Source organism: Tyto alba, unplaced genomic scaffold, assembly GCF_018691265.1.
Source record: "Tyto alba isolate M040663 unplaced genomic scaffold, T.alba_DEE_v4.0 Super-Scaffold_36, whole genome shotgun sequence".
In the NCBI taxonomy this organism is placed as follows: Eukaryota; Metazoa; Chordata; class Aves; order Strigiformes; family Tytonidae; genus Tyto; species Tyto alba.
Window position 1 is genome coordinate 1,070,179 of NW_024881311.1, and position 13,729 is coordinate 1,083,907.

Consider the following 13,729-nt stretch of genomic DNA (forward strand, 5'->3'; position numbering starts at 1 on the left):
TGAGCCCTAGGGATTCTTGCCTCCCTCCTGCCCCCCACCCCGGGTTTTTCTTTTCTTGCCCAAAGAGCCTCAGGCCTCTCTGCTCTCCCCGATCCTTCCCTAAGGGCTTCTCAGCTCCTCCTGGCACCCACAGCTCCCCAGCGCCTCGTGGCACGGCACAGACCCGCTCCAGCAGCCACGCCGGGCCCTGCGCAACACCTCACCTTGCTGACCCGGGGAGTGTCTCGCACCTCCTGATCTTGGTGCAAGAGCCAGAGGAGCTGCTCCCAGGCACGCTCGCGGTGCTGCTCCTCACGCAGAAGGACCCCCGTCCTGGCGGCCACCGCCCCAAGGACAGCCTGCTTGTCCTGAAGAGGGAAGGAGAGGCTCTGCTTGGAGGGCTGAAGGTCTGCCCAGTGCTCAGCATCCCCTGAACACTGGCCTGCCCTTCCCGCTGGCAGGGGTTTCCCTTTCCCTTCTGCCCCACGGGAGAAGGGCTCACTCAGGAGGAGAGAGAGCTTTTCCCCATGCTGGTGGCCCAGCCCTCCCTGCAGAAAGGCCCCAGGACTCGCTACTTCCCGTCAGGGAGCCCTCCCTCCCCTCACCCCTCTGCTCACACCCCACTGGGCACAGACAGACCCCCCACTGCGGCCCCGGCATGGAAAGCAGCACTTCCCACCTCTTCCTCCTTGCAGTCCAGCCAATTTACCACCATGTAGCAGGAGATCAGGCAAATGGTTTCGCAGAACTGTGCCACCCTTTGGCGAGGGAAGGGCATTGCTCCCAGCTGCAGAAGTACGTAGTGACCCCTTTCGACCACTGATCCAGAACTGTACCAGGAGAAAGGAAAAGGGAGCACGTGAAAGTCTGCAGCAGGGATGGTACCTGGCACCCTTGCCCAAGCCTGTTTTAAGGACAGACCCAGGCACGGCAGGGCTCGTGCCAGGACCAGATCTGGATCCGAGGGCAATCTCTCCGCTGGAGGTGTCTGGATTCAAACACCCCCCGTTTCTCTCCTCCTCCCCATCACACCTTCTCCTCCTCAATGGTAGCCCCTCCTCCCTTGCCCTTCCATTGCTCTTCCCTTCCTGAGCAGGGATTTTAATCCCAGAGGAAAGCAGGGAAACTGGAGCCACGGGAAGGGACCCGGAGTTTCTCCATGCAACACCACCATGTCCTGCCCCCAGAAACCCCAGAAACTCCCTGAGCTTCCCTGGCTCCTCCGACACACAGCAGTTTGGGATCACCAAGGCCTGACCGTGCTGCGGGCTGACACCCACCATGTTCCCTCTGAGATCACATGGAGGCATCCAAGGCCACCCCAGCCCCTCTTCTGAATAACTGAGGAACGTCTCGGCGCCACTCTGTATTTCCCCCAAAACTGGGGGCAGAGGCAGGCTGCTTTGGTGGCCTCGGAAGAGAACCAGCTCCCTTGGGCTGCTCCCTGGGACGCCGCTGCTCCCTTTTTACTTGGCAGCAAATGACAGCACCCCCGCCCCGCTCAGGCCCCGCTCCCCGAGAGAAGAGTCTGGGGCTGCTCCCTGGGAGCTCAGCTTGCTCCAAAGGCAGCAAACGGACTGCGGTAGCTGCCTGCCAGGAGTCCTGAGCAGCTCTCGGCATGGACACGCCTCTGCCATCAGCAGAACATTTCGGGTAGGTGCCTTTGAGGACGCTGGGCCTGTGGCGTGATGCTCGTGCCCTGGGACAGGAGGTCTGTGAGCCAGCCCAAGCAGAGAAATGCACTGTGGCACCAAAGGGGCTGGGCTCTGGGGGAGTCTGACAGCTTTGGTGGGACTGCTGGGCTGACACTGGCGTGCTCACCGGGACCTCAGCTCACCGCTCTTGTGTCTTCCCTAAGCACAGCTGTCAGCGCTTTGCTGCCGAGGATTGCCTGTGCGCAGCCTGGTGGGAGCAGGAAATCCAGGCTGTTACCTATTTTTCTGCAGCGCAGAGTCTCTCCAAGGCTGGCCTGAGCCCTGGGCCCAGTCTGGAGGACCAGGTGGAAGGACTGAACATCACCATGCGCGGAGAGGTGGCGGCAGCAGGAGCCGAGGTGCTGAAGGGCCTTTTGGAAGGCCTTGGCTCAGCTGGCAGGGGCCGGGCACAGAGCGTCTCTCCTGGCTCCGAGGGGACTCCTGCCCGCAGCTTTCTGCCTTGTTCAGGGCCCTCAGCTTGGAGGGAGCTCCTGTTGTTTGCTGGGAGTGTGGGAAACGCCATTCGAGTAGGAGCAGCTCCTGGTGCCCCAGAGCCCCCCGCCCGCTGTGTGCCCCCGCCCTGGGCGTGGCCCCCCCACGCATCACAAGGGGCACCAGTGGTGTCACGGACACCAGTGTCTCCCGGTGCGGCACTGTGCTGGCGCGGGCAGTGCTGGGGAGGACGGGCTCTGGCAGGAGCACCCTGGCACGGGGACATCGCTGCCCAGCCTCGGAAGGCCTTGCGGGGCCTGGCTCTTCCCCTTGCTGAGCGCTTCCACACAAGTGTCTGCCTGGCCGCAGCACGATGGGCCAGCTGCCCTCCTGCTTCTCCCGGTGCGCGCCTGCTCTGTCCCTCTGGCACCGGGCACGGCCTGTTCCCGGCAGAGCCGCGTGCCTCACGCCCGCAACCGTGTCCTTTGCAGGGGCGGCTCTGGTGGCAGCCAGCTGGGTGCCCTCGTGTCCCGACGGCATCCCGAGCTCCTCCGCTGCGACTGTGTGGAGGTGACCTGGCGTGGGAGGACGAGGAGGAGAGACCTCCTGCTTTTCCAAGACGCCCTTGCTTTTGCCAAGCGCAGGTAAGAGAGAGGATGGCAGTACTCTCTCTTCCCACCTCCAATACCAGCCCTCAGGAGACATCTCACAAAGCCCTCTCAGGCTGGCCATTGCTCCAATGGCCCAGAAAGTCCCAGGGAGGATTTCTGGGGAGGGTCGGCCGCTCAGAAACCAGGGCTACAAGGGTCAGGGGTGTCGCCGGCAAGGATGTTGCCGATTTGGGTGAGCTGTGAAGCTGGGCAGCCCTTCCCAGGGCTCTGTCAGCTGCAGTGGCTCTCCCAAGGAGGATTTCCATGGGTGCCCCCCCAGAAGGCAAGCTCACCATCAGCCCCTGCTCTTCCTGGCTGCAGATGTGGCACCAGGTTCTGGCTGCAGCACAGGGTGCGTCTCGGCGAGCTGTGGGTGCTGTGCCAGGAGGAGGCGGCGTGCGGGTGTGCACAAGAAGACGCAGCGTTGGGCCTGGACTGCAGCTGTACCCTCATCCTCGTCTGGCCCACCAGCCTCTGCGGGGTCACTTTCGGGTGAGTCGCGGTGACGTGTCACCCAGGCGTTGGGCTGTCTGGCCCAGTGCTCGCCTTCAGAGCCCAGCTGGCTCCTCAGGTCCACGGCACGGGGCGGGGAGGGAAAGCAGAGGCACCGCTTTGCTTGGGAAGCGTTTTGCAGCTCGGCTTCTTTTCCGAGCTGAGCCTCTCCCCTCTGGAAACAGCCCGTGCACAAGGTGTGCGCTGTCAAAGGGGTGAGGCAAGGCGTGGGCTGAGGCAGGGGCTGTGTGCAGACAGGCGGTCCCGTTTGCTCCCAGGAAAACCCAGGTGCAGTTCTGGCAGAGCTGGGCGCTCCCCGCTCTGGAGAAGCCCCGTGTCTGCGACAGCGCTCCTCAGCCCAGGGGCATCCCAAAGGCTGCAGAGTTGCAGCATCAAAAGGGACTCCTGGAGAGACGAGGCTGCGTCATGAGCAGACCCTCCTTGGCTTTGACTTTGTTCTCCGGAGGGAAAACTGCACAACACCTATCTGGTGGCAGTGGGGTGTGACACTGGTTCTCCTGTCTCCTGCAGCTCGCAAGAGGTGAAAGAACTCTGGCTGGACGCCATCCTCAGGTAAGCCCTGCTGGAGTAGCAAACCTCTGGTGCCACCGTGGCCGTTGGTGGGATGCTCCAGCTGCAGCTGCAAGGCAGCTCGAGGGTTGGGGCAGAGGTACCCGCACTGCTGGGGCAGCTGCGGGGCAGCACTGCCCGAGTTGCTCAGCCTTGCCTTGGGAAAGTAACGGCAAGTCAAGATCCAGCTGTCTCCACTTGCCCCTTTTCGCCTGGACTTCTTCTTTGGCTGTTTGGATGCAAATGGTGCTGGACGGGCTGGCAGGGGAGAGGGCAAAGCCAGGCTCAGTGACACAGAGCTCTCCCTTTGTCCATTCCCTGTGCACAGGCAAAGCAGCACAGCCCAGGGAACACGAGTGACCACACTGCCCTCGCTTAATCTCCTTGTGACGGTCTTGGGCCTCTGCAGATCTGTAAGTGTCTAAGTTGTTCCAGCTGGCTGACGGGAGTGACGCTGCTTTCTAGCACAGACCATCAGAGGAGCGTCTCCCACTTGGCCTTTGTTCTCTTGTCTAGCCGGTGACGATGACTGCCCAGATCATCGAGACTCTGGTTCAGTGCCAGGCAAAAGTAAGCAGTGGCTACCTTTCTCCACCTTGGCATTGTGTATGGGTGGGAGAGGCCTCGGAGAGGAAGGGCAGCTTTTCTGGGATGGGAAGCCATCAAGACAGAGGCCTCTTTCTCCCTGGTGGGTTTGGGCAGAAATCTCCAGTGCCGGGGCGGAGAGCACAGACGGGCAGCCCGTGTCCCCTGTGCTCCACGCCAGTGACTGGTGCCCGCTGTGGCTTTCTGACCACACAGCAGCCGAGAAGGGTGCTGGGGCAGTGCCCTGTGGGCAGGTCCCGAGGAGCTGGGTGCAGCCCCAGCCTTGGGAGCAAACACCCCCTGGGGCACAGAGACATGACTCCCCCTCCTCAGGCTCGTGGCCCTGAACTGCAAGTCTGTGGGGCCAAAGGCCATCGTCTTCATTTCCCTGTGGGGAGAAGGATTACCACTTCCACACGGAAAGTAATCTGGGATGGATTCTTTTTCCTGCTGCCTGCCCAGAGTATCCCACATTGCTGTCCTCAGGCTCAAAGGCACCGAGAAGAAGACTGCAGTAGAGCCCTGGCCAAGCAGCAAGGGAGCCCAAGCAGCAAGAGAACCCAGAAGCAGCTGGAGCCCAAAGCGCCTGAGCCTGAGGACAGCAGAGAGCACGCTGATGTGCAGACAGGTAGAATGCTGTAAAGCTTTGAATTTCAGGTCCAACTCAAAGCACGTGGGTCCAGATGAACCTGGAAAAGGCGATTCATGGGGCATTTGGGAGCGTCCCCTTGGGTTGCGGTTCTCTAACCGTTGCCCTTGTAACATCCTGGAATTCACCGCTTCGAACCTTAACACACGGGGCGAATTAGGGTGACCTTTCCCAGAGGTTAGATGACCTTTCTTCAGTTTCAGTGCACCTCCTGGCACACAGGCCAGGGCTTCTTGCTTTGCTCTTTCCAGATGCTCCTCAGACGTGGCCTGAGGTTTGTGAACAGTGCCACTGCCAGCGCCCTGCCAAGCCTGCTGCACTGCTGCCCGGCGGCCCCCAGGCTTTTCTCCCTTGGCATTGGGTTTCTCCCAGAACGAGGTGGTCTGCGCTGAAAGTTTTTGGTCTCTTACGGCCTGACTGATGCACGTTGTCTCGTGGCCTCTGTAGCGCATCTTTTCTGAGCAAGGTCTCTCAGCTCTCCCGTAGGAGACAGGTCTGGTTCAGACCAAGTGCCCACATTTCAGGTGTGCTCTCACCTCCAGGGCTCTTCTGGCCGAGGTAGGAAGAGAACGTGCATGTTCTTCATGGTGAGAGCCGGCGCTCTGGACTGAGATGACCGACCTCTGCTGAGTGACAGTGCTGCCGGGACCCTTCCCGAGGGGGGCAGCAGATGGCATCAGAGGGTCGCTCCTCACTTGGGGTGCAGGGTTTTGCCAGTTTCCTTCAGAGGAATCATTTTGCAGCACATTCTTGTCATGTAATTTGGCCTGTGGAATCAACAGGCAGAGTCGTGGCTGTTAAAGCTCATCTGACCCCAACACGTGTCATTCCTTATGCCTTTGCTTTCCAGAGCTGTGTTCAGATGAGCCTGGGGACCACGGAATAGAGGCGGACGTGGTAGGTCAGGCAGACATGCCCCTTGAGCGACCACCCTCATTGCTCTGCAGCCTGGCAGAGGGCCGAGGAGCCATGGCCAGGACAGCCGACAAAGGAGAGGTATGAGGCAAAGCTGGGCTCACAAACCCTGTAGCAAAACAGCCCCTATCTGCAGTCAGTTTCTGTGGCAGAACCGAGGCAGCAGACTGCTTTCTTGGAAGCAGTCTTGCTCTGGTGACTTTGCCTCCTTAGATGGCTCATCAAGAAGGCAAGCCTGAGAGCAATTTTTTTTCTGTACCTCGTACAGTTGTAAGTCAAGCACTTATCTTAGCTGTGTTCCTGATGATAATGCCCTAAACGAATACTCGCAAGGCTCTGAAATTCCAAAATGTATCCTTCTACCTTAAAAGCTAAGTAGTAGCGCACCTGCACCCGTGATTTCCAAGCTCTCAATATGAGTAATTCCCAATCAGGAGTAAGCAGAAAAGGAAAGCCTTTATTATTCATTCTTACTCAACCTTACACATGTGTTTTGTCAGTCTTGCCTTCTAAGGATATAGTCAGATTTCCCGTTTGTTATAACAAACAGGGTAGAAAAACACCCACGAATGCTGGAAAGTGCAGAAAATCCTGGACCACCTTCCACTTGCCCCACGGCTAACTGCCATCTCTGTTTGCCACGCCAGTAAAGCCACATGTCTGGAGATCAGGGCACACTAAAGCAGCAGGAAAGGCTTAGTCTGGCCACTCTCCAGACGCTTGCCAGGCTTACCAAAAATAAAACCAGTACATCAAGGAAGAAGTTCCCGTCTAGCCCACAGGGGTTCTCCTACTGCACAGGTGCCATGCGAGCCTGCTTTCCAGCACTTTCTCCTGTGAACGCTTTTTGCAGAAATAGAGGCTGGAGGGACCAGGTGCTGCATATACTGATGTCCTCAGTCATTATGTTGTTTGCCGAGTCGTTCCTCCAGATCAGAGAAGTGACAGCTAAAGCCTGCATGTTTCACAGGCGGCGTTGTCTCGGCAGGAACCTCGCGAACGCCAGCAGACAGAACCGCTGCAGGCACGGGAGGAGACCTCCGAGAAGTCGGCAGCTCGGGCGTTTGCTCAGCAGGTCTTTGCTGAGCCTGACCTGGTCTTGAACAACCTTTGTGAGAGCAACCGTTCTAATGACCCCATTGAGAGAGGTTTGTATTATTTTTTTTTTCTCTTTTTCACATGTGAATGTAGCAATGTAACAGGCAGAATAGCCGTAAAATGGACTTGCCAGTCCTGTTCTGTGGTGTTATGTGTGACAAGGAGAAAGTGTTGGTTGCAGATCTTGGGTAGGGTCTTCTGATGGAAGTGGGAGCTGTGGGGAACTCAGGCCTGTTTGGATTCCAGCACGTAGCAGGGAGTAATGAAGACAGGCAGGCATCCCACCTCCTGCAGAGGGCCATGAGAAGCTGGGAGGATGGGAACCCCGTCTCCTCGTCCGGTCCTTACTGCTGGATGCTGTGCGTGTCCCAGGTGGTGTGATGGGGAGGGGATGTGCAGCCTCCTCCCAGTTCAAAGCTCAATGTGGCCCTGCAGATCCCAGCTGGATCCTTTCCCCAGTAAAGCAGGCAGCAGAAGGGAGCTTTCCTCGGGCTGCTCCTGTGTGGACCCTGATATCTCTGGTGCGGTGTGAAACACCCACCCTGGTCTTAGAGAGGAGCCAGGCACCGAGCTGTCGGGTGCTTTTCAAGCCGACCTGCTTCTCGGCATGCCCAGGCACATCCTCAGCTTCTTCCACTGACTTTAGACCTCATGGTCATGGAGAGAATGAGACAGGGGCAGAGGGAGAATACAAAAACAATCTCGCAGGAACAACCTCATATTAAATAGAATAGGAGCAGCATTAATGCTTCCTGGAAACACACTGCTTATGCTGTTAAAGATGGGAAGTAGAGACGTAGCTGTGAGTAAAAGGTTTCTAGGATAAATTAATCTCAGTCTCTTAAACATGCGGGTCCTTCCAACAGTGAGCATTACAACTGAATTCTCTCCACTTTTCCAGCTGCTTCTAATGGCTTTACTGGGTGTTTTTACACAGTCAGGCCCTCTCTCTCCCCCCGGGCTCTCTAAATAAAGCCATCTACAGAGACAGTGTTCCAGTTATTCCTCTAGTTGCTGCAGCAGAGTGGTGACCATACATGTTCATATTTTGGTCTCTTTCCCACGTGACAGGGTGTTTTTGAAGGCAAGGAAGCTCACCAAATTTAGGTGCTTTACGTTTTGAGCACAAGCTGTCTCTGTCAGCACTGTTTTACTCACAGCTGTGTTTCACTGTGTGACTATATGCAAAACCCAGCATCAGGACTGATAGATGTATGTATATACATAACAAGGTCATGTTTATGCAGTAAGAAGAGAGGCAAGTTAAGTTCCATGGTATCTAGACTTTGGCAGCTATGAAATAGTGCTGAAGTTGCAAATACAAACGAGTTACACAAAAAGACTAAACTTTCATAAGCTCATCTACATCCTGAGTTGTAGGAATCCTGTTCTTGTGGTCAGCTGGCAGTGTTCCTGTCACAGATATTCCTTGACCTTTTTCCTTTCTCCCATACTGTAATCTTACCATTTAGATAGCCAATGGACAATAAAATGCACACAAGCAGGTTTGAGCTTTATTCTTATAGGAGGAAAAATCTTCAACGCTCTAGTACAAGCAAAATGTTAATAGCAAGGCCAGGAGACCATCCAAAAAGGTATCCGACCACCTGTAATGGCCAGAAATAGCAGACTGGGATGCCATACACCAGGCATCCATGTGGGGCTATTCTGTGGCCCTGTGTAAGGAATGTATATGCTGTCTCAACACACATGTATACATGCATGACGTGGTGTTTCAGTGCTTGCATCCTGTCCCAGTAGAGCAAATATACCTAATCTGCTCTACCCGTCAGCGCTCTGAATGCAGTGGGATATATGGTCACTGTACTGTGTCATTATCCTTGCACAGATCCGTGCAAAGAGCAGAGTTAAACGCGGGCCTACTTCCACACCCAAACGTGGGTGCGATGGCTGCACCGCACGGGTGGGACAAAAGAATGTGTTTCTTGAGAAATGCTAACCTCTTTCATGGTTAACGCTGCTTCGGTGGGCTCTTCTGGGGCTTAAACGTGTGAGCTTTTGCAATCACGTTGTCCCAGCGACAAAACCAGTCAACAGGCATCCCTAGGGAGCTGTCAGCCGGGAGAGCGGCGTTAGGAGAGGTGAGAGGCCGTGTTCGGTCCTGCCCGCACTGCTGCTAGGCACGGAGTTTCACCGCTTTGGTAGGGTGTTTCTAAGACAGAAGTCCCAATTACCCAGGAGAATCTGTTGCAATTAATATTTTATGGATAGATGCCATGATGTTTTTCTTAGGGATGTTTACCAAATGGGAGAAAATATTTTTCAAGCTCTCCTAGTACCAGTGCTGTTGAGCTCTGCTCTACGCAGAGCTGGCTTGAGCATAAGTAGCACACTTGGAACCGATACTGGCAGTGACCCCTTTAATTTTTAAAATGTTCTTGAAGAGCCTGTAAATAGCCACGTGCCTAATTTTAAGCAAAAGTAGTCTCCTGTGCTCAGAGTTAAGCTTGTGTGTAGCTGTTTTCAGAATTGGGGCCAGACAGGTTAATTTATGCTTTGCAGACACATCGCTGGGTCTCAGATGCAGTTCACGCTCTCAGAAAGCTCAGCCTTTGGGGTGGTTCCATTTTCAGGCTCTGCTCACTCTTACCAGCCGTGCCTAGCTCAGCAGCCCCTCCCAGCACTACGCTGCAAGCCAGGCGGCTCAGGGAGAGGCTATTATTAAGGCTCGTTTCCTCAAAAAGCTTTTGATAGCGACATCTGGTTATGATGTGTTCTACTTAACCAGAGACGACTCTTGGCTAGGGCTCCTCTTCTCTGTGCCACAGCCAGGACGTGGCTTTGGAAAGCTGCTGGCATCTTTAACGGGGTGGAATGATATGGGGGCCTGAACACCAGAGGTATGAAATCTGTATGATGTGTTTACCCATTCGGGTCTTGCTTGGAAAATTAGATTTGGGAGGACCGTGATACCAAGAGAGCATTTAGTATCTTAGTCTCTTAGATGGGAGCATTTTGTTTATCAGGAAAAGACTGTGGAAGCTTCAGACATTGTGCCCCACGGTCATTTTGGTTCCCCAAGGAGGAGGGTCACTGACAGCTGCATCTGTAGGAATTATATAAATACTCTGTGACACGAAGAGGCTTTGCTGCTTTCCCTCCCTTCCCTTGCAGACTTGCAGGTGGCTCTGATTTGGTTCCAGCTGTGGCTACTTGGGTCTGATCATCAGGGGTGTTGTACTGGCATGGAGTTGATTAGCGGTGGCGAAACTGGGCCCCTGGGATTACCCTTTGCACGAGCTGGGCTGTGCATTTCAGCACTCAGCTCGGGCCGAGGAATATCTGGGCTGGGCTGAACGAGAGGCACAGAGAAACAGGGGCTGATCCCAACGCTGGCACATGGGGAGGCTGGGAAAGTGTTGGGTTAAATCCGAACAGGGCTGATCCTCAGACTGCTTGCTAAGAGCTGCCAGAAGGTGAGGGTGGTTGGTGGATGTCTCACCCTCTTTAAGGCTGTGAAGACACGGGTCCCGGCTATGGAGGGGTGCAAGACATCCCCACCGAGTCCTAACATGGCTTCTGTAGCATCAGGGGTTCGTGTCCAGATGTTTCTCCTGCTCCTCTGGAAGTGCCAGTTCTGAAGCCATGTTGAAAATCCAGTGCTTGCCCTTAGGGAAGGTTGAAAATTCATGCAAGTTCTAAAGTTCACCCAGCACGCACAAAGGGAGAATGCTTGTGATTTGCTGTTATTTGGAAAACAGTCTTTGTGTTCTACTTTCCATCATGTTTCCAATCTTCCCTTTTCCTTTCCAGGGAGTGAAGCCAATTTCATCTCTCCAAGCAGCACAGGCACTATTTCAGCGCATGAAGTCCCCATGTCTGCTGCTGGAAGCAAAAGATCTTTCTCTCTCGAGTAAGCACAGCAGTTTTTTCCAGGATAGTGCAAGTGTTGCTAGTGCAGAGGTAGACGAGTAGGTCTGGTCTTGCAGCTAATACATACAGCATCAGTATTGTGAGTGTTAAAACAGTTTGGGTAACACTATGCTCTCAGGCAACACTAACACAGATGAGAACTGTGATACGAGAAAGAAACAGAAAAAGAGCTGTATTTGGGGGAAAAAAAAAAAAAGAAGGTTTTTTAGTTCTAAAAAGTTTTTGTTGTAAAAGTATTTTAAAGTTAAATGTCTCATTTGATGGCATGGCACTGAAACCAAGGACAGCAGATAGTAAACTCTGCACGACAGCCACAAACCAGCTGTTTCCTCAAGGATGTTGATTTTCCAGAGGAGCCTCTTGTGAGGACACTGGGGAGCCCCAAACGAGTCAAGCTTTGTATCGGTCTATGGGAAGTCTCTTTTTGGCAGGACTGAAGACCTCTAGGAGTGATGTTCTGTGACGGTTTGGGTTTCTTCCCTTTCCAGGCGATCAGGGACATACATTTCTTGTGGTGACAACCGCAGCATTGAGCCACAAAACCGAGAGCAGTACTTGAGTCATCTGCAGCAGAAAGAAGTTACAGTACAGCATTTGAAAACAAAGCTGAAGGAGTCTGAGAGCAAACTTCAGGAAAGGTATATTTCACTTCAGAAACCAGAGTTAGAACGATTTACTCAGGAGCGTTTTGGGGTGGGAATCCAGGACCTTTTTCCTCATTTTCTGACCATGTAAAGATTTCATGAAGAAATTTGAAATATGATCAGACTGATTAGTTGTTTCAGGTTTCATCGTGATGCTCAGTGCATACGTACCATGCGGCTTAGTTAATACAGCTGTTTGTCTCTTTTCCCTTTCTTTGAACTTGCCCAATAGCATATTTTTAAAGAGTAGTTTTTTACCAGGCTGATTTAGCACTGCGACCTTTTCTACATCAAGCGGTTTTTACCTGCAACCATGTATTTGCTCCATCTCCTGTTCCACCTCGCTCAGAGACAGATGGCTACCAATGTCCCCCTTCTCCCCTAGGGAAAGAAAAGCTCTTACACACACCAGCGTGCCCACTGGTGGTTTTGCCCCTTGGGGACTGAATGGTTCACAACAGCCCTTTGTATGGACGCGAAGCAAAGCAGTGACACACAACCCAGGCGGGCACAGAGCGGGCTCTGCACGGAGCCCCAGGGCCAGAGGCCCAGGGAGCTCTTGGTCCCGCTCAGCATCGCCCGACCTCCGCATCTGCGCGGGCTGGATCTCACGTGGGGGCCCCCTCTCCCCACTCCTCGCAGGCCAAGGCAGCAGCCCCTGGCCCCACGCGGGGCTGGGTGGGTGCAAAGCAAGGCGGGGGCTGCAGCCCCGAGCCGTCCTGTGCCCGAGGCCCGTGTTGGCTCTGGCTGCAGGTGCCGAGCTGCTGGCAGGCACGGGGGACGCATCCGGGCAGCCGCTTCCCATCGCCTCCAGGGCGAGGCAGGAGGCCAGACGGCAAGCGCTGCACTCTTTCACTGACCGTCCACAGCACTGCCACTGCATTTTGCTTTTGCTGCAGGGAAACAGAAATAGAAGAGCTCAAGGCTCAGCTGGCACGGATGAAGGGAGACTGGGTTGAGGAAGAGTGTAAGCATATGGAGCTGGAGCTGCACTTCTGGGAATCGAGAAGGGAAAGTCACGAACTCCAGCAGGCTGTTGAAAGCATGAGAAACAGCTTGGCTGAGAAAGGCAAAATAATTCAGAAATACTTCATAGCCATAAGCATTGCAAACAAGAAACTGGAAGCTTTGCTGCAGGGCCTGGGGATGGCTCAGAAGAGCTCTGTGAGAGATGAGCAGTGCCTGGAGTCCACGTAGGACTCAGAGGGGAAGCCGTTAGCGTTGTGTGCCACGATGCCAGGCAGCCTCACCACGGAGGACCAAGCTCTGGAGGAGGTGGCAGACAGTGGGCTGCTTCTTAATGAGGACACCGCTAACGGGACTGACTCATTTGAAGAGCATTTGACCGCCACAACTTCTGGGTCGAGCGATCCAGCTCCCTCCAGTTCTGCTGTGTATCAAGAGATGCTTGAAAATGTGCTGGATGAAAAAACAACTTCTTCTCAGGAGGAGGAGAAAATCAGCAAGGTGATGGTGGAACAGGCCATCCCAACTGACCTGGTGCCATGGAGCCTAGATGCGGAGTAGCTCATTCAGAACATCTTCAGAGCTCGAGATGCCTGCCCTCTAATCCCACCTGCTTCACTGAAGGAATTGGGTGAAATTTCTCTTGGAAGCATCCGTGATTCTGCTACCCTAGTGGACTTAACTCCAAGTGATCCAAACTCTGCCGTCCTCTTGTCTCCTATGGAGTCTCCATGCAGGAAGGTGGAGCATAAAGTTAATAAAAACCGTTATGTGAAAGAACTTGATTTTGCAGAACCTCATCATGCTGAAGCCTTTGGCTATGTCAATACCCTCTCTCAGACAGCTTGAGTATTTCACTAGTCTTGTGCATATACAGGGACTGTAACCGAAAATGTACATTGCTGGGAGTCTTGAAACATCTTACAACAATAAGTCCAGGCGTGGATATGCTCTGAATATTAAGACCTGCCTCATCCTTGTGACGCCCAGGTTCTTAATTACTTGTGCTGGCCACAAAGATCCAGGACGGTTCCTTAAGCATTGTATTAAGGGAGGGAAGGGAAACCTAACAGACAAGTTGTCTCTGTCTCTCTCTCTTTCTCTCTTCTCCTTTCTTTAACAAATTGTAACTAGCTCCAAGTAAGCATGGGACTTGTTTAC

The 13,729-nt window shown here is 54.2% G+C and overlaps 1 pseudogene; it reads left to right on the forward strand.

Annotated features, from left to right (window-relative positions):
- Positions 1-4,342: 4,342 nt before the first annotated feature.
- Positions 4,343-13,417, forward strand: LOC122154281 (annotated as a pseudogene).
- Positions 13,418-13,729: the final 312 nt, after the last annotated feature.